The sequence below is a fragment of the Vanessa cardui genome, chromosome 27 (assembly GCF_905220365.1).
Source record: "Vanessa cardui chromosome 27, ilVanCard2.1, whole genome shotgun sequence".
NCBI classification, from domain to species: domain Eukaryota; kingdom Metazoa; phylum Arthropoda; class Insecta; order Lepidoptera; family Nymphalidae; genus Vanessa; species Vanessa cardui.
Window position 1 is genome coordinate 3,419,334 of NC_061149.1, and position 22,253 is coordinate 3,441,586.

The 22,253-nt window shown below is 33.6% G+C and overlaps 1 non-coding gene across 1 annotated transcript; it reads left to right on the top strand.

The window, feature by feature from the left end:
• The first annotated feature begins 10,532 nt into the window (after positions 1 to 10,532).
• Positions 10,533 to 10,604, top strand: Trnae-uuc. Its single transcript has one exon. It is a non-coding gene; the product is annotated as a tRNA-Glu (tRNA).
• Positions 10,605 to 22,253: the final 11,649 nt, after the last annotated feature.

Below are 22,253 nucleotides of genomic sequence, written 5' to 3' on the forward strand. Positions count from 1 at the left end.
TTGGCTGTGAAGTGTTAACCTATTTTAGTTCCATTAAAGGGTTAAACATATTTCCTAATTATATAATCATGTTTATTTCACGTTACTGTGATCTAGCGATACCATTTAGTATCTATTTGTTGTGAATTCGTTATCAAATTGGTCTAACTCTCACGATATGAATAGCAAAAGTGATATTTATTAAATCATTCATTATTTAAGGCACCACTGAATATTGATGTGCTTAATTTGTGTTTATAATTCATCTCGTGCTCGGCGGTGAAAGAAAACATCTTGAGGAAACCTGCATGTGTATAATTTCATAGAAAGTATGCCACATATGCAATCGAATAGCGTGGTGGAATGTGTTCCGAATCTTCTCCTTAAAGGGAGAGCCTTATCCCAGCAGTGGGAAATTTACAAGCTGATAAATCAATACACGTCATTAAAAATAAGGATGTAAAATTGGATGTCCAATTGATGATAAATTAATAATAATTGAGAACAATTACATGACAATGGCAAATTTGTTATTAAAAATTCCATGAAAATTAAAAGATTATTTAGTGATAGGATTCTCCTCTTTCGAACTATTAAATCAATATTTATAAAACCCATTCAAAAACACTATGAATAGTCTACAAAGAAAATAAATCGGAAAGCTTAATACCAACGTAATTATATAGATTTAAAGTTTAAACTAAATCAGATTGTGTTAATTTGTTCTGTGTGTGTGTGAGTGTATTTGCATATGTGTGAGCAAGATTGTCTTTTTTTAAGCAAGCAGTTTCAATCACCATGAGGTAGAAGTCTAATTTTCTGGCAACAAATTGCAGAGTAACTCTAAGCAAAACCATCTTGGTTGTTACTAGTCACTTATTAGATATTGTATTGCCAAATACCTAGTTTTGTTGTGTTAAGGATTTTCTACTACCTACTTTATTATACTATAGATAAAAAGACCCGTTTGGGTAGTTACTTTTACTTAACCGCTAAACAGAACAATAGAGGTCTTAAGTATATTTAGTATTGTATTCTGGTTGAGTGAGCCTGTATAAGTGCATACACAAAGATATAATCTACATTACCAAATGTGATGCATCAGCCGTGTAAGAATCATCATCCTCCTGCCATTTTCCCAATTTAACTTGGGATTCTTTATAATCCATCCATCCTTTATTTGGTCTTCCTCTGCATCCATCCACAAGACAAGACCTTCCTCACAACATAGTCCTCATTCTTCCGCATAATGCCCATATCATGACAGCCTGTTTCCACATAGCTTCACGGTTATATTTGCCCCTTCTATTGACGTCAAAAAAAAATGGGAAGCTCTATGGGGGGTGGTAACCACTTATTATCAAGTCTACAAATGATCCCTTTGATTGATAGTTCTACCTATTTTAAATATATATGTATGTATGTATGTTTAAAAAACATGTCAGTGTCAGGGTTTCGATCTTTAACCATCTTTGGTGGTATGAAATAAAACTCAGGAAATAATCTTCTCTGATTTATTCCAATATGAGGCGGTCCGATCGCTCCGAGGGCTCGACCAAGCCTTCCTATATCGGCGGACGCTTTATCTTTTATAACAAAATTAATAATAATAAATATATTATTAGAAGAAAATTAAAATCACAAATAGCAACACTGTGACCGGATATATAAGGACTACTGGTTGGCGATAATCGTCCATTCGCTTGGCTGTCAGAATATTTAGCGATTAGCCTGTCATACAATGAAATTGTCTGTTGGCCGCCATTGAAATATTTAAAAAATATCATTTTCGTAATTCTATTTCTATCTAATAATATAATAAATATAAATATGAGACAACATCACATACATTACTCTGATCCCAATGTAAGTAGATGAAGCACTTGTGTTATGATTTATTATTGTATGTGATAAATTAGGTGGGTAGACTTATTCACTCAACATAACAGCTGTTTACAAACACTAAAATATTTTAGACTAATTTAACATTTCAAAATTCACTAAAAATTATTAATTTTACAATCAAACAGTTTTAAATTATTATTATTATTAAAATAATCATTTCTGGACACGTGTTTCTCTTAAATTCGAGGTTTCGCGCCGACATATATATAATACATGACTCATGCATAGGAATGTAAGGAGAGATAGATAAATAGATATGTTATCTGTAAGGTATCTATTGAGAGTTATGTATTTTCGCGCTATGTTCCCACAGGGCGGTGTTTTTGAGGTTCGTTATATTAACAAATGACTAATATTTGACAGGATATACTTTGACACGCGCTGTGTAGACACATCGGCTCTGTTTTCGCGTTGAGGACAGCGCATTTGATACTCAAGAAAAATATAAAAACATTATATTTATTACATAATATAATTTTTAATTTTTAAACATATATATTTTTTATACAAAGAAAACATTGTAATGTTAATGATAAAGTTAAAATAAATCAAGGTATTATTATCTATACTGATATTATAAATGCGAAAGTGGCTCTATCTGTCTGTCTATCGCTCTTTCACTGCGAAACCACTGAACCGAATTTATAATAATAATAAATATTGAACAACCTCACATACATTACTCTGATCCCAATGTAAGTATTTAAATCACTTGTGTTATGGAAAATCAGAAGTAACGACGCTACCACAAACACCCAGAACCAAGACAACTTAGGAAACTAAAGATTTTTTTTTCATCGACTCGGTCGGGAATCGAAACCTCGGAGTGGCGTACCCATGAAAACCAGTGTACACACTACTCGACCACGGAGGTTGAATTGGACGTAAATTGGTATGAACCAGATTTGAACATAACTAGTAGTCATAACTGCGTACGCAAACACACTCTCTCATCTTTCAATCATACAGTCACTCATAATACACACAAAGAAAAATAAAATCAATCTTGGCCTAAGAATGTCATTAGACTCCGGAGCTTGATTTTAGTATTCTTCTTCTTTGTGTGCTTTGTTACTAAAGCGCATGCTTGTCCTGAAATGTTTCAGTACAATACAACACAACTTAGATGTAGCATCGGCAAAATTCGTAAAACTGATCACATACGAATTAAGTACGCTATCCCTAATTATCAATATTTATTTCTGAATGTAATCGTTACATAAACGTAATAACTTGTAATATCATATGACCTAATAGCGTCGAATGGCGCGATAGGGAGCTATTTCTACTGGTTATATAAATTGTCAGTAATTGGTTTTATTGAATTTGCTAATGCTACATTTAAGTTGCGTCGTATTATATTGCATTATAATCTGTATTGTAATCAAATGTGCAATACGCAGTTCTTAACGAGAAGATATCCGAACACTCCTCAATGACGCGAGGCGATCACGTACAGCGATGACGTTTCGAAGAAATGTATTTGTGAAAATAATGTTATTATTTGGACAACAACATAACATACTTTCCATATATGTACAGTCAGTGTAAGAGAACCTTTGTCAAATTAATTCCTTTATCAAGTCTTAAAGTGGTACTCACTTGGTGGTAGGGCTTTCTGCAAGCCCGTCTGGGTAGGTACCACTCATCAGTTATTCTACCGCCAAATAACAGTACTCAGTATTGTTGTGTTCCGGTTTGAAGGGTGACTGAGTGATTTAATACAACACAACATTTTCCTCAAGCTATCACAATGTAACACGCTTTCATTTATAAATGGGGACTATGATATAGAGGGGGGAGGAGATTTATTTTTAACTTTTTAGTTCATTTTATAAACAAATAATAAAAGCTTGTTTTTAAAAAGGTTTTTTTTTCTTTAATTTTATCTTACTAGAAACTGTAAAAGTTGTGGAGATAGCTGTAACAAACTATTATTAACCATGACGTAATATCCTATATTAAGAAAGGGAGGTATGATATGGTCCAGTGGTTAGAACGTGTGCATCTTAACCGCATTTTCTGGGTTATGTGCTTAATTTGTTCTCGGTGGTGAAGGAAAACATCGTGAGGAAACCTGCATATGCCTTATTTCATCGAAATTCTGCCACATGTGTATTCCACCAACCCGGACTGGAACAGCGTGGTGTTTAAATATGTTCCAAAATCTCTCCTTAATGGGAGAGATGGCCTTAGCCCAGCAGTTTGAAATTTACAGGCTGTTACTGTTAATGTATGTGTTTTACTGTTATACAACAACAACACTCTTGCATTTGTATAATTGTAATGGATAAAATAATTCTGCTATGTGTATAATCCCGCATTAGAAAAGCGAGGAGGAATCACCACCAAATCTTCTCCCCAGAGGGAAAATACTACATATTTACATATTTTTTTATGAAGTGCTAACAAACATTAGTTTTATATCAACTACGTATGGTATAAACCAATGATATTGCAATAAACAGATATGTTATACCCATACTAAACAACAGAAAAGTGTGCCGCGCCGGGGACCGTTTATTTTAAATTTCGTTACAAGTAAAAATGATAGCTTGATAAAAACAATAAGTGAAAGGGATAACTACATGTTTTAATTACGCAAAACTTATTACTACATAATTATGATGTATTATAACGTATTACTACGTAAAACAATTAAAGGCAAACGTCCCAATTAGGACGTTTTCTAGTCTTCACTTTTTGCCCATTAGTAACATATCTGTTTACTGGAACATCATTGGTATAAACATTATATATGTCTCTGTGTTATGGTTAACGGCAGACCGGTTCGGTTTATAGATCGCAACAAGAAGAACCGGCAGCAAAGTCAGTAGTTACATTTGAGTACTGATTAATATACCTACATATATTAATAATTATTCACAATGAAATTTATTATATCCTGTTTGGAAATATCCAAACCGGAATACTGTGGAGGTATTCTGTAAGAATAAATTCGAAACTCACTCACATAATGAGTGAGATTTGTATAACTATGATATATTAATTAAATATATCAATACATAGTATAAAACAAAGTCGCTTACTGCTGTTTGTCCCTATGTAAGCTTATTTATTTTATTTAAATTTTTGGGAAACAAACAGATATAAAATATAATCTAATTACATAATATAGTTTAGATATCACATTATCCAGCGAAGTTTCCACCGATTGATAAAACATAAAATGCGCTCAAATATTTTAACACAATAAGAAAAAAAAAATATTTGACAATATTAAAAGTATATAGTTAAGTTAATTTAAGAAGGTTACAAATTTTATCTTTAAATTTAATTAAAGATAAATGAAATATATCAATGTTCCCAAAATGCTTATTATATTCGCGACAAGCTCTGATTAGAAAACAGTTAGCATTATGTGATGAATGACAATAGATCTTTAAAATTACGCAACGGATTTTGATAGGGCTTTTTTTTAAGGTAGAGTGATTCGAGAGGAAGGTTTTTGTATATAATACAGGGAAAATATATTAAAGAAACACTGACAAACATCTTTATAAAATTAAGTATCTTAATACATTGTGCATTTAAAATAGATCACTATGGTACCTTACATTATAGAATTTAAATGAATATTTTCGAAGACATAACAGATTTAAAATGCGGGGAAATAGCGGCTTTTATATTCTAATGATTGAAAAAGTGTAAACGTTGTGAGATATGGCCGAGATGGCCCAGTGGTTAGAACGCATCTTCTCGCAATCATCTATCTATCGACGACCTCCGTGGTCGAGTGGTGTGTATATCGGTTTTCAAGGGTACGCCACTCCGAGGTTCCGGGTTCGATTCCCGGCCGAGTCGATATAGATTATCATTAGTTTTCTATGTTGTCTTGGGTCTGGGTGTTTGTGGTACCTTCGTTACTTCTGATTTTCCATAACACAAGTGCTTTAGCTTACATTGGGATCAGAGTAATGTTGTCTCATATTTATTTATTTATTTATTTATCTGTGATTGCGAGTTCAAACCCAAGCAAGCACTGAATATTCATGTGCTTAATTTTTGTTTATCATTCGTACTCGGCTGTGAAGGAAAACATCGTGAGGTAACCTGTATTTGTCTAATTTCAACGAAATTACCACACATGTATTCCATCAATGTTCCAAACCTCCTCAAAAAGAGGCCTTAGCCCAGCAGTGGGAAATTCACACGCTGTTAATATATAAAATGGTAGCTCCGGTAGTAATGTGCTAATAAGATCAACTGCCTCAGATGTCGATAGCCTTCCTTACATACATATTATAATTCTCATATATGTCAAAATATACATATACATTAATTAATAAAGCTCAGCAGGCGTTTTGTGTTGTATGTCGTTTTTTCCATATTACACGTTTCAAAGATGGCGCCGGGCGATTTATTAAAGGGCTTAAACAAATAATGATATGACAACGTTAATTATTGATAATATTAAACAGCTGTTTAATGATCTTGTGTGGTCTGTGCCTTTGTATTTATTACATTAATCGTTTTATATATAGTCTCTCTATATTGAGATTTAGGTTTGTTTTTTCGACATATATATGTCGATATTCGAGTTTTTACGTGGATTCCATCGAGCCACTGGTGATAGGGCTGGTTCGTTTTTTGACCAGGAGTTGGAGAGGGTTGCTAACCGTACAATAATATATAGTATTGCACTATATTTCGGGTCTGGGTACTATATACTGTTGAAAAAATATATACTACGCAAACATACTATATTTTCAACACCGAAAAATGTAACAAATAAATCCTTCATTTAAAAATACTAAGCCATCTCAACAGTTAAAAGTAACTTTTAACTGTTGAGATGCCTAAGTCATATAACGAATTGCGCATGTACCATTTTCTTTGATGAGGTCCGCGAACATACCCGATAGAAGATAGCGACGCTATTATTCAAATGTACTATATTACACCTTATTTATATATATCATTTATTAACATAAGAATTAATAGCACTAAATGCTTAAATATATACAAATATGAACTAAAACTTGTTACTGTATAAACTTGACCGCGTGCAATGGTGGCAAGAATGCTAGCAGCATTTCCCCGTTGAATCGCAATTCCGATCCTCTGGGCAAACGAACCAGCCCTCCTGTCACCAGTGGAATATACTATATTTCGATGATGAAATGTTGGCAACGCTAACCAGGAGACATGTTGCTTGCATTCTTGCCAGGGCCGTTTTTAGGGGAGGGCAACCGGGGCAGCTGCCCTGGGGCCTCCACATTAGTGGGGGCCACAGTTTTTAGCAAGTTAACAAATACCGAGATATAGTCAAATTATAATTATGTTATTATTTAATATTTTAAAAGTTACGGATACAAGTAAATAAATCATAATGAGTTTGAGTTAACTCAAGATATCAATTGAGAAATCGTTGGCGGTAGTTGTTAATAATATTTCCTTTGTTCTTCAAATAGACAAATGTCATCTTAGTCAACCCGTGACCACGAACACTGCAAAGTGCTCGAAACGTCGGGATGTTTAAAAATAATTAATATACGCGATTCATCCGTTATAATTAGTTTTATTTAAATGTGTAATAATCGCGAAAATTTAAGACAAAATCATAACTTACTAATTGAAATAAAAATAAAAATTAATTCATGATAATATGATTATTCACGTGATTATTAGGTTGTTCACGCTTCTGTTTGTCTAGGGCCCCCACTGCTTTGTGACCCGGGGGCCTCCAGACCTTTAAATCCGGCTCTGATTCTTGTCACTATTCCACGCGGTCATGATAAAGTAACTGATTTATGACTTAATATCAATAATAATTATTGATATATTTAATAAATTAATTAAATATAATAGCATACTAGCGGTAATCTTGTTTTATGGTTGGCGGACGAGCCATCTGATGGTAAGTGGTCACCATCACCCATGGACAATGACGCTGTAAGAAATATTAACTATTCCTTAAATCGTCAATACGCCACCAACTTTGGGAACTAAGATGCTATGTTCCTTGTGCCTGTAGTTACACTGGCTCACTCACCCTTCAAACCGGAATACAACAATACTGAGTAATGTTATTTGGCGGTAGAATAACTGATGATATATCTTCGAGGTTATATTATAAATCACAATGTAAATATTTGACATGGAAAATTATTAAAAGTAAATAAGGTTTTATATTAATTTCACACTTTGATTATTTATGCTATAAAGTGATTAGATTAGAATTAAAAATAATATTCTATTATGTATGCTCTTAGCAATCTTCTCACAGAATGCGGCAATTCCTTCTCCTTCTTTTTTTGAGGGCAAACAAGCAGGAGGCTCACCTGATGGAAAGTGGTCACCACCGCCCATGGACGTCTGTCACACCGGGGGTTTGTAAGTCGGCCTTTAAAATCTTATGTTAAGAAACTTTAAACCTTGCAAAACCTTTGTACTTTGCACTGAGATGTTTTGGCCCTTTTGCCTGTAGTTTGGCTGTCTTACCGTTCTGGATGAGACTCAACAGTACCAATAATTTATGATTGGTGTTATAATATAATGAGTGGGTGGGAGCCGAGGTGGCCCAGTGATTAGAACGCGTGTATCTTAACCGATGATTGCGGGTTCAAACTCAGGCAACCACCACTGAATATTCATTTGCTTGTGTTTATAATTCATCGGCGAAGGAAGCTTCAAGAAAGTTTGGAACATCTTCTACCACACTGTTCTAATGTTGGTGGAATACACATGTGGCATAATTTTGAAATTAGACAGATGCAGGTTACCTCACGATATTCAGTTGTGGATTTAAATTTGCTGATTCATATGTTTTAAACGTCAAGTCATTTCGGCTTTATTCTCACTGTATGTGAATGAGTAATTATTGTAAAATGTTTTTTTTGTTAACTCATAAACCACATATGGTCTATTGTGTTGAAAGGATGACTATTAATAAAATAGGTAATAGCGACGTGCTTGGGTATTTCAAGAGTTAACAATAATAAAAAATATTAATAAAAGGTAATAATAACAATCTATTGAGAACGAAGTGCATCCTTATAAATAAAAGCAAAATTACAGTTTAATCACCTGTGATGGCCCAGTGGTTAGACCGCTTGCATCTTAACCGATGATTGCGGGCTCAAACCCAGGCAAGCACCACAATATATATACTAATTTTGTGTTTGTAATTCATCTCGTGCTCGACGGTGAAGGAAAACATCGTGAGGAAACCTGCATGTGTCCACATGTGCATTCCACCAACCCGCATTGAAACAGCGTGATGGAATATGTTCCAAACCCTCTCTTTAATGGAAGAGGAGGCCTCAGCCCAGTAGTGGGTAATTTACAGGCTGTTACTTTATTTTACAGTTTAATATTACAAAGTAAAACAAAATAATTGATTTAGTAAAGCTAGACAGACAGACAGAGTGACTTTCGCATTTATATAAAGTTATAATAAAATAATAATAACCTTCTTATTAATAATAAAATAATTGTTATTATTATGATAAATGATTCCTTATTATCATTACGATACAAATTACCGCTATTATCACTTATACCATTCACAATTTAAATTAGCAATGAAATAATCATTGTAGAATAAGATAAAGTTTGAAGTTCTCTATTTCAATCGACTTCACACCTAATTGGCAGTTTTTATAATATAGTTTTTATTTGACCCAATGCGCGCGCATAATAAAAAAACATTCAGATTTTTTCGCGCCAAAAGAAGTAAACCTACTTTCAAAACATAATACAAAAATATAACAATATCAACATTTCAAAATTGGAACGTGGATTCGATATAATGAAAATAGTAAAATAAATAGTAGTTCGAAGAAAAAGTTCTATATTTGAATTTCTTACCAATAATGTAAATAGTAAAATTAATAGCAGTTCGAAAATCGTTCTATATTTGAATTTCGAAAAAAATTAAAACTCAAATAGAACATTAAATATCGGTTCGAAAAAAGTTCTAAATTTGAATGTCTTACTAATAACAGAAATAGTAAAATGAATAGCAGTTCGAAAATCGTTCTAAATTTGAATTTCTTTAATAAATAAACTCAAATAGAACAATAAATATCAGCTCGAAAAAAGTTCTAAATTTGAATTTCGACTTTTAAAGAAATTACTAGAAAACATGACATGTTTGATCAGCAAGAATTTAAATAATTTGAATTTGGAACGAAATATAAAACTAATATGAGTCAAGATGTCGAACATATGACTAACAGTCAATTGTAAGTTTTTCAATGACTAAGTTTACGATACGGTCATTCTTGCGATTTAGTACCATGTCGTTTTACAACGTTTTTTATTTATGTTCAGCGTCAGAGCAACGTGTTGTTATGTTGATTTGACAAGGTTGTATTTTCAATTCTGAATTATAGTGTGTATATTTTTTATGAAAGTATAAAATATGTGTACAGCTGGAATGTTTAAGGAAAACTTTTGTATCCCACCGCTGGGCAAGGTCATTCATAAAGAATAAATAGTTTGATTCATAGAACTTCTGATTGGTTAATACAAATTATAAATAAAATTCATAATCGATCGTATCTTAGATGTATTTATGAATTTATTATGTTTAATAGATAAAAATAATTTTAAGTAATCTTTAAAAAGATTATTTTATGTATATTTTTGTATTGTATAACTTTTTCGATTAGTTACTCATCTCCCGTATGGTCTAGTGGCTAGGATACCTGGCTTTCACCCAGGAGGCTCGGGTTCGATTCCCGGTACGGGAAACCACTTTTTTTTTTTTTTAATTGTAAGTTTTTTACATTTATTCTATAGAAGTTATAAAAACAATATTATTGAAAATTCCTTGAATTTCGTTATATTGATAGTACTTAATTCAATTAATATTATTATAACCGTCTTTTATTATATTTTTTTCTCATCAAACTACTATGATAAAATTTATATGTTGACAGTTTGATTTCAGGGTAGACAAAGGCTACTTTTTTTTATTCCAACCTCTCACGTTGAATGGCAATGCAGATTGTGCGCTACAATCACTACATATTATAAAAAAAGTCCCCAATCGCTGTCTGTCCTTATGTTTACGATATAAGTTAAAATAAGTTGAAATAGGATGGCAACTGTTATCCATGTCGGAAAAAAACAACAAAAATTTAAATAATAGGTAAAAACATTTAAAAAAAATTAATTCGTCGTAAAGGCGCGGACAAAGTTCCGCTGAATAAATATATGTATATAAATCTATTCATATACATATATATAAAGATATATTTGAACTAACAAACATTTTAGGCACTTAATTTAAACATAATCTATATCGATATAAAAATAGGTACTTATACAATAGTTCCATCCCGTTTCGTTTGGTTCCGCAGAGATCGAACTGATCTAGAGTTATAAATAAAAAACCTTATTCTGTTTGATGGTAGAATATCTGATGAGTGGGTGGTATCAAACGGGCTTACAGTCTACCGCCAAGTAAATGTATGTCCATACTTAAATTATATTTAACTAGTGACCTGCTCCGGCTTCGCACGGGTGTAATGCTGATACTAAAAATATATTAGACTTTATTTATTTACGACATCATATTAGAAAATTCTAAAATTATCAGGGTTTCTTTACTATATTGTCCATGTATTATATACAAAAACCTTGCTCTCGAATCACTCTATCTATTAAAAAAAACTGCATCAAAATCCGTTGCGTAGTTTTGAAGATTTAAGCATACATAGGGATATAGGGACAGAGAAAGCGACTTTGTTCTAAACTATGTAGTAAAAATATTTTAAATACATCTATTTCGGTATTAAAACAAAAATTAAATTAACCAATAAAATTGCAACGTGAAAATATTTTAGCCAATCGTAGCGTGTTTTACAATCCATTATTTGCTAGTCGAACTGGCATTACGGACAAGGCTTTAGCGCTATAGACGAGTTTTAAAAAAAAAACTTGATGGCCGTATAATTATACGCTGCATTGATGAATAAAAAACTTGTATTAGTGGTTTATTGGGCGATTAAGATTTTTAAATAATGGCGCTAACACACTTGGGTAGCATTAATTCGCTTGTGTTATTTTATAAGGTTTTTGTTTTAAACAAAGATTTACATAAATAGAATAACTGTCACAAAAAGTAGCCTGTTTATTTTAAGGCCTTCGACTTGTTACAAAACGGTTTTTTTGACGTATGATGACGTAGAATTTGTGTTACATTTTGATGACTCTTTATTTTTTACCCGAAAAAAATAACAATCTAATTTTAAGGTTTATTGACGATAAAACAATTTAACAACCTCTGTGGTCGAGTTGTGTACACCGGTTTGATGGGTCACGCCACTCCGACGTTCAGGGTTCGATTCCCAGCCTAGTTGATATAGAAAAAGTGAATAAGTTTTTTGACTTATATTGGGATCTGAGTAATGTATGTGATGTTGTCCAATATTTATATTTATAATGTCATAGTATGTGTATGTTATACGGAGGAATGATGACCATGGTCTTAAGCATGGATGGATATAGAGGTAGGGGACGACCAAAGAAATGGTGGATGGATTGTGTGAAGATATGGCTGGAAAGAATGTTACTCATGAGATGACGTCAGATAGAGAAGTATGGAAGAGGATATGCTGGGTCGATCCCAAATATAATTGGGATAAGGGCAGGAGGATGATGATTGACGATAATGCAATTAGCATTGATTATGACACGAGGATGACTTTTTCCTTGGTCAGTGGCGGTTGCCTTCGTTGAAGTTCTAATTTGTCTTCGTGATAATCTAGATATATTTATTATATATGTATAATATATTTATTGTTGTCTTAAATTTTCACGATTATTACACATTTAAATAAAACTAATTATAACGGATGAATCGCGTATATTAATTATTTTTAAACATCCCGACGTTTCGAGCACTTTGCAGTGTTCGTGGTCACGGGTAGACTAAGATGACATTTGGAAAAAGGAAAAAGGAAATATTATTAACAACTACCGCCAACGATTTCTCAGTTGGCGGTAGTTGTTAATAATATTTCCTTTGTTCTTCAAATAGACAAATGTCATCTTAGTCTACCCGTGACCACGAACACTGCAAAGTGCTCGAAACGTCGGGATGTTTAAAAATAATTAATATACGCGATTCATCCGTTATAATTAGTTTTATTTCAATATATTTATAAATTGTGTGTGTGTGTGTGTAAACTTCATGTGCATTCCACCAACCCACATTGGAAAAACGTGATGGGATATGTCCCAAACCTTCCAACAAAGGGGGTGAGGCCTCAGGCCAGCAATGGGAAATTTAAAGACTGTTGATGTTGATACTCTAGATTCCCTGGTGATGGTTCTTCATGTTCTTCATCTCTATCATTGATTATCATTTTTAGTTTGTATTATAAAACCTCCTTGGTCTTTTTACCAAGATCTTCAGCACACCTTCCTCATAACGGTTCTTTTTTAAATTTATAAATAATATAATTTCTTGGTATTAATACTTGTTGACTTCCAGGCAGGATATATGACTAAGTATTTTCAAATGTTGAAAAATAGTAACTATTGAGTTTCTTGCCGGTTCTTGTCAGTAGAATCTACATTACGAATCGTTGGTAGCTTCACTTAAAATACTTGTTAAATGACGATTAAAAGGTGCTTGAAATACTTGAATAAAGTATAATTTGATTTTGATTTTTCAGGGTCAGGTAGGATACTGTTACAAGGTATATAACATCTGAGTACAGTCTGTGAAATAAATAAATATGAGACAACATCACATACATTACTCTGATCCCAATGTAAGTAGCTGAAGCACTTGTGTTATGGAAAATCAGAAGTAACGACGACACAAACACCCAGACCTAAAACAACATAGAAAACTAATGATAATCATTGACTCGGCCGGGAATCGAACCCGGGACCTCGGAGTGGCGTACCCATGAAACACACCACTCGACAACGGAGAAAAAAATAGTATACTAAAACTCTGCTAAGTAACTTTCATAAGGCTTCCAGTTTGTTACCATTAATTCCGTTGAATAGCACTCGCTATATAAAAAGCCAAGAGCTCGTATATAAAAGTCATAAATTCAATAGCTATTTATATTTAGAACTAAAGTATGACTTATATATTTTTATTAAAAAAAAAAAAAATCATTTCCTTTTATAAAAATCAAGTGCCACGTGTAGCACCACATTTATAGTAACTAATTGACACGCACACTTGTGTAGCGCGGTGCTAAGCTTTGTAGGTCAATAAATATACTGTTTCTAGGTTAAGTTGCAATTATGGGATCAGTTTAGATTTTTTTCTGCATATTGCCTTTGTTTTATTTAAGACAACATCACATACATTACTCCGATCTCGATGTAAGTAGCTACAGCACTTGTGTTATAAGCTAAGTTTGTGTTAAGAGCTGAGACCATTATGGACCAGTGGTTAGAACGAGCATCTTAACTGATGATTGAGACAAACCCAGGCAAGCACAACTATATATATGTGATTAATTTGTGTTTATAATTCATCTTGTGTTTGGCGGTGAAGAAAAACATCGTAAGGAAACCTGCATGTGTCTAATTTTATCGAAATTCTGCCACATGTGCATTCCACCAACGCGCTTGGAACAGCGTGGTGGAATATATTCCAAACCCTTTCCTTAATGGGAGAGGAGGCCTTATCCCAGCAGTGGGAAATTTACAGGCTGTTACCTTACTTTACTTTTGTTTTATGGAAAATCAAAAGTAACTACGGTACCACAAACTCCCAGACCCAAGACAACATAGGAGGGGGCCTATACTCGCTAGGATCTTTAACAAAAAAAGAAAGTAATGTATGTTTTATTAAGTTTTAATTATTTACTTTTGTCTACTCTTGAATTTTTAATTGTTAGTCCAGCATATCGTTCCAAAAGTGGATGCACATGTCATATTCTCATTCATTAGCAGGTTTACTCACGATGTTTTCCTTCACCAATGAGCATGGTTATTATACTAACAGTGGCGGAGCTATCGTAGGGCACGTGCAGTGCACCAGGCCCCCGGAGTTCAGGGGGCCCTCTAAACTAAACCTTAAGCTTCTGAAGCTAGAAAAACACGACCCAGTACACTAGATTTCTTATTTGGTATCTATAATTTTAATGGGTAATTTATTACTTAAAGAGGGATGAAAAAAATGAGGAGAGGGTATAAGATATCTCTATTACATCCAAATCAGTTCAGTAGTTTTTGCGTGAAAGTGTAACAAAAGTCCATCCACCAATCCTCACAACCTATAAACAGTAATCAAAAAAGTAACGCAACTCAGTATCATATGTTCCTACTATCATAGCATATATATACATATATGTTTATCTTTTGGAACTACTGCATTTATTTAACTTTTTTCTCTCGCAGTATTTTCTTAGAACAAGAATTGTGAACATTGCCACTTCAAACCGAGTGGTACCTGAATTAAGCGCGACCTTGAGATGAGAACTCGTCTGGATCCAGAATCTTGATTCAGAATAAAAATATTTCATTACAAGCATTATATAAATACTTTTGCATATTCTTGGATATTTGATATTGATTTATTTTCTCTGTGTAGTGTACAATACAACAACAACAACAACAACAACAGCCTGTAAATTCCCACTGCTGTGCCAAAGGCCTCCTCTCCCTTTGAGGAGAAGGTTTGGAACATATTCCACCACGCTGTTCCAATGCGGGTTGGTGGAATACACATGTGGCAGAATTTCTATGAAATTTGTCACATGCAGGTTTCCTCACGATGTTTTTCTTCACCGCAGAGCACGAGATGAATTATAAAAACAAATTAAGCACATGAAACAGCGGTGCGTGCCTGGGTTTGAACTCGCAATTATCGGTTAAGATGCACGCGTTCTAACCACTGGGCCATCTCGAGTAGTGTACAATAATCTATACTTAATAGTATAATGTGAACGTAACTCTGTCTGACTGTCTGTCTGTCTTTCACGATCAAACCAATGAACCGATTTTGATGAAATTTGGTGTGAAGCGTCATCGAACTTCAAGAAAAGACATAGGCTTTTTTGCCTAACATGATATCCAATTCCTAAAACACAAGCAAATCTGCGGGCGACAACTACTAAAGTATAAATTAAGTACGTAGGAAGTTTTGATTTTGTAAGTTTCCATAGTGTGGCAAAATAACTTTCATTACAGAATCGAGTTTAATAATGTACAATACTGTGTCATATTGGGTAAATCTAACGCGGATAATCATTACGGCTTTTCCACACTCGAAATATTTTAGAAATATTCTGTCTGATCTAATTACAAAAATGCGAATTTAAATTTAGAATGTATTTATTCAATGTATTGCCTGAATTAGGTTTAAGTTTCGAACGTTCGATTGAAAAACTAGTAATACAAAAATGCAAATTTAAATTTAGAATGTATTTATTCAGTATTGCTTGTATTGTGTTTAGTTTTCGAACGTTCGATTGAAAACCCAATAATACAAAAAATGCTAATTCAAATTTGGAACGAATTTATTCAGTATTGCCGGTATTAGGTTTAAGTTTCGAACGTTCGAATCCCCAGTAATACAAAAAATGCAAATTCAAATTTGGAACGCATTTATTCAGTATTGCCGGTATTAGGTTTAAGTTTCGAACGTTCGAACGTTCGAATCCCCAGTAATACAAAAAATGCAAATTCAAATTTGGAACGCATTCTTATCTATCTGCTGCGACTGTAACTCCCCACGTTGTTTTTTTTTCTGACCTCAAATCGAACACAGCCGTGACACTGACCCCGAAATCCCCTGAGAAACTTTGACATCGTGATTTGTAACCATTCCATCTTTAAAGTTGAATAGTGTCAAGTGTGTTGATAATTAGTGATTTGGTTCCGTACATAAAAATAACGATTTTAATGTAAAATACATTCTATAGGAGGATGTTTTTTCAGTATTACAGATTTTTTGGTAATTGTTTGATATAGTTATTTGGGTAAATTTTCGAAAAAATATAGAATATTGGTTAGGTAGTTTCCAATTTTTTTTAATTTTTTTTTTTAAATGATTTTTAAATGTCGTAACTACACCTGAAAATAGAATAGCTTTTCGAATACAAATTAATTAAAAACAAAACAATTTCATAAGTAATTTCAACATTTGAAAACAACATTATTTTAAAACTATTTGATTTTAAATTAAAATAAAAATCGAATGGTTTTTCTTATTCTACAGAGGAACCCCAAACCTCTCGATAGACGCATACAGTCACGGGCCAATGGCTTAGCAGAATTTGAGTGTTCACGAAGATGGTACAAAATTACGTTTTTTTTTTATTATTATTATCAATAAAACTATTGAAATGTCCAGAACGGTTCGTGGATGACCAATTATATGGTCATTTTCAATTCTCCAATTTAACTGAGAAATAATGGAGGGTAATGAGTTTAACTCATAACTGAAATGATTTGATTTACTCAGTGACCTATTTAAAGTAAAGTAAAAAGTAAAGTAACAGCCTGTCAATTTCCCACTGCTGGGATAAGGCCTCCTCTTCTATTATTGAGTTTGGAACATATTCCACCACGCTGTTCCAATGCGGGTTGATGGAATGCACATGTGGCAGAATTTCGATGAAATTAGTTACATGCAGGTTTCCTCACGATGTTTGCCTTCCACCGCCAAGCACGAGATGAATTATATATAGTGGTGCTTGCTTGTATTTCAACCCGCAATCATCGGTTAAGATGCACGCGTTCTAACCACTGGGCCATCTCAGCTCAGTTACCTATAAATTAGTTGTAAAATCAAAATATAGGTACTTACTTTTGAATCGTCATTTAACAACTATATTAAGTGAAGCTACCACCGGTTCGGAATGTAGATTCTACCTATAGAGAAGTAGAGTTACAATGTTGAAAAAGAGTAACTATTGAGAGTCTTACCGGTTCTTCTTTCTGCTTAGAATTTCTGTATTCCAGTTCGAAGGGAAAGTGAGACAGTGTAAATATAGAGTGATATCTTAGTTCTCAATATACATGTTCAATGTACAAGTAAAAAAGAGTAACTACTGAGTTTCTTGCCGGTTCTTCTCGGTAGAATCTACTTTCCGAGCCGGTGGTAGATTTACTTACATGTAAAATGACGATTCAAAAGTACTTGTAAAGCTTGAATATATTTATTTTGATTTGATTTGTATGTTTTCCCAGTGCTGCGCTAAGGCTGCTTCTCCCTTTTGAGGAGATGTTTGGACCATACATTATCATTATTAACAATATACAGCGGTGCTTGCTGGGGTGAACCTGCAATCATCGGTTAAGGTGCACGCGTAACCACTGGGCCATCTCGACTTACTGTTGTTGCTGAACCGAATTTCATGAAATTTGGCATAAAGGAAACTTGAATTCCAAGTAGCCTATCAGGCAAAAAAGTAGCCTATGTGAAGGACTCACATAGGCTACTTTTTTGCCTGACACATGACAATCAAGACCCTGAAACGTTATATTCCTAGGGTCATCTTTGACACATTCACGGAATAATACAACAAAACTATATCTGGATTCGTATATTGGTTTGTTACAATATATTATTAACCGTGACACCCTTCGCTATCTTCTTTTTTCAGCCAGCAGACATTTCTTTTTTTAAACATGATTCTCACTGGCCAGAATCAAATCTAGAGATTTTGGCACTCTTGAAATCGATTTCGTAAATTTTGGATAACTCGCTGACACGTGCTGTCAGGAATCGCGGTTATCTCCTCGTGGATGTTTTCTTTTAATTGGGATAGTTTATTAAAGTATACTTCACTCTTCAGATATTCCCACAAGAATAAATCGCAAGGTGTGAGGTCCGGGCTTCTTGGAGGTCATGGGATATCATCTCCGCGAGACACCAATTTGTTAGGAAACATTTCGTTTACCGTTTATTTTTTCGTTTTATATAATTATGTCTGATAATGAGTTGAAGCCTAACTCTTCGTTATATATACATATATAGGTAGGTGGACAGGCCTTTCAGTAAAGGGTATATTAATTCACATAACATCGCCAATACCACTTTTTTTGCCTGACACATGACAACCAACACCCTGAAACGATCGAAGCCGCGGGCGTCTATTAGCTAATATTTCTTACAGTGCCAATTTATATGTGAGGACCACTAACCAATAGGTAACCTTCCTACATATATAATAAAATAAAAACTAAAGGAGACATAATAATAATTAATGTTTAAATGCATTAAAAATATTTAAACTTAAATCTGTTTATAAATAAATTAATTTAACACATGTCTTGTCGGGTTACAAGATAAGGGATGTTTTATCAGATTTAGCTGTTCTAAGGGTTGAAATAGGGTTGTCACTTAAAAAAAAATAGTTTAAAAATATATTTTTTTATCACGCCAACAAATATTTATTTAAATCATTGTTTTAATAAAATTGGTAATGACCATATATTCTGATATGATCTATGTTTGAGTCACTAATTATAGCTTACCATAAATCATTTCATTTAATCTTTATAAATATTTGAATTTCGAATATAATGAAGTTATAATCAACGACTCCCACGCAATTTTAATTTTGGAACGTTATAAAGTTATTCTTTATTTAAATTCAAGCGCCCACGAATTTATTCACATTATCTTCGGTTATAGAGACAGTTAACTCTTTTTACAAGGTCATAATAACGCAGCTTCCAAATTCAAATCTCAAATTCAGTTCATACAAATCTCACTGCACTTTAATATGTCAATCAGCTGTCTGAAGTTACTTTGTAAGCCGAATTTTTCATTATATGGGGGGGGGGGGTTGTTGTTTTTCATACATTCAAGAAAGTACCTTTAATCGTCTTATTTAGATAAAATAATGGTGAGTTGAGCTGAGATGGCACAGTAGTTAGAATGTCCCAGGCAAGCAACACTGAATATTTATGTGCTTACTTTGTGCTTTTAAGTCATCTCGTGCTCGGCGATGAAGGCGTGATGAAACCTGCATGTGTCTAATTTCATAGAAATTCTGCCACATGTGTATTCCACCAAGCCCTCTCCTCACAGGGAGTGGACGGATTAGCCCAGCAGTGGGAAACTAACAGGCTATTTTTGTTGGTTGTTTAAATAATGGTAAGATCCCGATCATTGCAGCCTAAGGTAACTCTGGATCTAAAAATATGTTTACATAATAATACTCTATACTCTTCGCCTAAAATAGTCATTAGTTTTTAGGCAGTCTTAACCAACTGGTGCCTAGAATGACCGCATCTATCTTAGGGCTGGTGAAGTTAGGATGACATCGAAATTAATTCGAAATAATAAATATTTACTAAAAAATTAATCCTGAAATGCGTTTGGAGTCACATAATTATATTAGTATGTTAATATATTAAATTTAAAAATATATTATTTTGTTGCAACTTGTATGTTTTGTATTTATATTTAATTTTAAGCTAGTTTTCTCTCGAGGTTTCGGTAAAATTTTTGGATGTGTCGTCACATGTTATGCTGTTCCTTTAAAACAAACTTCATCAAATTTGTTTCAGTAGTTTCAGAGAGCGAAGAGACAGATTTACTTTTGCATTTATTTTATGGGGTATAGAGAATATATTTTTTGTTATGTTTTTAATAAATAATTAAAATTAAAAATTAAATTAAATTTTTTGACAACCCTATATAAACAAAGTATAAATGTCAAATCAGCAAATCGATGGGGGCTCGTTCCGATCAAATTTAACGGTTTGAACGAATCAAAGTTATCTTAAAACATATAAAAACTATCCTTAAATTAATAGCGATAAGGGTCAAATTAGTTTAACTAGAGAGTGTACAAATTTGTAGGGTGATTTTGATAGGGCCGTGAGTTAACTTAATTTTGTACATGGCGTTTTTGATTGTATAATAATTTCTGATAGCAGTTTTGATGGGGTAGTCGTTCTATTGGAAATTATATAGTATAAAACAAAGATGTTTCCCATCGCTTTTAAACTTAGATCTTTTAAATTACACAACCGATTTTAATGCGGTTTTCTTCAATAAGTTGTGTGTTTTAACAGATTTAAATAGTACATTTCAATGGAAACACTAGTAAAGTCAAATATATGTACCTTGACCTTGAAATACGTTGCCATGATTGGTCGATTCTAAAATAATCTATGGAAGTCGGTTTTGTTCATTATTTAAGATGTCTAGTTTTTTTTTTTGGTAAGTGGCCACCATGGCCCATAGACAATGACGCTGTAAGAAATATTAACTATTCCTTAAATCGTCAATGTGCCACCAATCTTGGGAACTAAGATGTTATGTCCCTTGTGCCTGTAGTTACACTGGCTCACTCACCCTACAGACAGGAACACAACAATACTGAGTACTGTTATTTGGCGCTAGAATAACTAAAGTTAGTTACCCAGTGGTTAGAACACGTGCATCTTAACCGATGATTGCGGGTTCAAACTCAGACAAGTACCGCTGATTTATGTGCTTAATTTGTCTTTATAATTCATCTCGTGCTCAGCGGTGAAGGAAAACATTGTGAGGAAACCTGCATGTGACAGATTTCATAGAAATTCTGCCACATGTGTATTCCATCAACCCGCATTGGAACAGCGTGGTGGAATATGTTCCAAACCTTCTCCTCAAAGGGAGAGGAGGCCTTTAGCCCAGCAGTGGGAATTTACAGCTGCTGTTGCACGTCTCTTGGTAACTGGCATATTAATTCACCAATCAACATGGCCAGTGACACCAACCTTAGAAGCTAAATGACTTCCCTTGTGTTAGTTACACTGACTCACTCGCCCCTCAAACCGTAGAATCTTTACAGCAGAATGGTGAATAAGGTTAAATACCCAAATACACTTCCAAGATCCTGACCTATTATAGAAAGATAAGAAGCTGACCTAAACATCTTGATAAACCAGTTAAAACCGGTTAAGATGACAGATAATTTAACTTTGGCAAATACGTTGTACAGTAAGATACAACTTAGATGTAGCATCGGCAAATTCAATAAAACCGCTGATAATAATAATTACTGCTGATTTACACAACCAATAGAAAGAGCTCCCTATCGTCGCTATAGATTCTCGTGTCAGTTCAACCCGAGAAAGCAAGTGCATGTAAATCGACGTGTCAAATTGACGAATATTAGGTCATATGATATTACAAGTTATTTGTACATTTGTGTAAAGATCATATTCACATAAGAAATGAATATTGATAATTTGGGACAGCGCACTCAATTCGGATGTGATCGGTTTTACGAATTTTGCCGATGCTACGTCTAAGTTGTGTCGTACTATACATCTCTATCAACAGAGCTCGCGATCTTTCCAAATAATATAAAAAAAAATATAGTCTATACCGTTAAGCGCTAAACCGATTACGATTGTACCGTAAAGTAATCGATTCGACGAAACGATTGCTTTCGTAACTTAAACGAATG